At 39.7% G+C, this 2,298-nt stretch overlaps 1 protein-coding gene and 1 pseudogene across 2 annotated transcripts in view; one reads left to right on the forward strand and one right to left on the reverse strand.

Moving 5' to 3' along the window:
* The window catches only part of EFCAB6 (EF-hand calcium binding domain 6), a 303,634-nt gene that overhangs the window by 284,489 nt on the left and 16,847 nt on the right, over nucleotides 1-2,298 (reverse strand). The window lies entirely within an intron of this gene.
* LOC103594480 lies at nucleotides 1,507-2,196 on the forward strand (annotated as a pseudogene). Its single transcript, XR_550856.1, has one exon. The product of XR_550856.1 is annotated as a peptidyl-prolyl cis-trans isomerase A pseudogene (transcript).

Here is a 2,298-nt window from a genome sequence, read left to right on the forward strand (position 1 = left end):
AAAAGTAACTCTCTAAAGGCTCTAGAGAATAAAGGAAAGCAGGCAGATTCAGGCAGATTCTGGAGGAAGTCAAAATGCAGAAGAAGGGACAGGTATGGAGTTCCCTATTCTTAAAGGCTTTTAGCCTGAGGACAAGCCAGAGCTTGTCTCTGCCCAGCACAGAGCTGGTAAAACTCCAATAGGAAACCCACGTCTTTCTGGCCTAAATGACTAGCACACAGAAACCAAAGCAATCATAGCCACTAGAAAATGTCTCGCAGGAGAGAGACAGAAAAGGATACCTACCTCCTGGGTATGAACTCTGTCCAAGTTTTAGCTGACTCCTGAGTCATGCCTGGGCAGGTCAGACTCAAAGAGGCTCAGCTAAAGAAGAAAGAACTGAGATATGAGCTTCTGCNGGGCAGGTCAGACTCAAAGAGGCTCAGCTAAAGAAGAAAGAACTGAGATATGAGCTTCTGCGCACTGCAGGTGTGACAGGGTTTGCAAAACAAAAGTATCAACAGTCCTCAAAGGAATATAACACAATCCAAAGTCTCCACAATGTATCATTCATAATGTGTAGCACTGCATGATGTAATAAACAGCCATAGCCACATGTGGCTATTAATCACTTGAAATGTGGCTAATGGAACTGATTAACTAGATTTTTTTTGCTTTGTTTAATGTTAATTTAAATTTTAAAAATAATATTGATTCAGTTATTGGAATAGTTTTAAGTAGGTTTGGAACAACTGGGTATAGAAATCTAGTATTTCAATTGTAAATTTTATAAAATCTAAATACAGATCAAGTATTTCCAGTGGAAATTGTCTGAATTGAAGTCTACTATAAGTATAAAGTACACAGCAGGTTTGAAGACTTAGTACACAGAAAAGAATGTAAAATATCTTATTAATAATATTGACAGTGATCACATGTGGAGGTGAATAATATTTTGGATATATTTGGTTGAATAAAAATTAATAAAATTAATTTCACCAGTTTTTTCCTTTTTAATGTGGCTACTAGAAAATTTTAAATTACATATGTGGCTCACATGATATTTCTATTGGACAGCTCTGCTCCGGGATATTATACTCAAATATGAACAACCAGGGAAATATGACCCTTCTCAAGGGAAAACCATGAATGCAGGGCAACTCCAAGATGACTAACATGTTAGAATTAACAGACAAGGACTTTAATGCAGCTGCTCTAACTATGTTGAACTAATCAAAAGAAATATGCTCATAATTGAAGGAAAAAACAGGAAGCCTAAACAGGTGAATAGAAATTATAAAAAGGCACCAAGTGGGAATTCTACAACTGTAATATATAGTACCTAAAATTTAAAATTCACTGAATGGGCTTAATAGCAGAATGGAGATGCTAAGAAAGAATTAGTAAACTTGAAAATAGGTCAATATATCTTATCTAATCTGAAAAACAGAGAGAATGGAAATTTCTTTAAAATGATCTGAGTTGACTTTACAGATGCTGCTGCCGCCCCAGTCTCCCTCTTTCAGCCGTGGTCAACCCCACCGTTCTTTGACATCACCATTGATGGCAAACCCTCGGGCCACCTCTCCTTCAAGCTGTTTGCAGACAAAGTTCCAAAGACAGCAGAAAACTTTCATACTCTGAGCACTGGAGAGAAAGGATCTGGTTATAAGGGTTCCTGTTTTCACAGAATTATTCCAGGGTTTATGTGCCAGAGGGGTGACTTCACACACCATAATGGCACTGGTGGCAAGCCCATCTACAGGGAGAAATGTGATGGTGAGAACTTCATCCTGAAGCATACGGTCCTAGCATCTTGTCCATGGCAAATGCTGGGCCCAACACAAATGGTTCCCAGTTTGCATCTGCACTGCCAAGACTGAGTGGCTGTATGGCAAGCATGTGGTCTTTGGCAAAGTGACAGAGGGCATGAATATCGTGGAAGCCATGGAGCACTTTGGGTCCAGGAATGGCAAGACCAGCAAGAAGATCACCATTGCCGACTGTGGACAACTCTAACAAATTTGGCTTGTTTTACCTTAACCACCAGACCATCCCTTCTGTGGCTCATGAGAGCACCCTCCACCCACCTGCTTGCAGTATCCTGTAGTCTTTGTGCTCTCGCTGAGGTTCGCTGGGTTCCATATTTTCCTTATCCCCCTACAAGTCTAGCTGGATTGCAGAGTTAAGTTTATGATTATGAAATTAAAGCTAAATAAGAACAACAACAAAAAAGAACAGAACCTTAGGGACCACTGGAACAATATCAAAATGTCTGAGGGGGAGAGAATGGAGCAGAAAAAGTATTTGAAGAAATAA

Source organism: Galeopterus variegatus, unplaced genomic scaffold, assembly GCF_000696425.1.
Source record: "Galeopterus variegatus unplaced genomic scaffold, G_variegatus-3.0.2 Scaffold1567, whole genome shotgun sequence".
Taxonomy (NCBI): domain Eukaryota; kingdom Metazoa; phylum Chordata; class Mammalia; order Dermoptera; family Cynocephalidae; genus Galeopterus; species Galeopterus variegatus.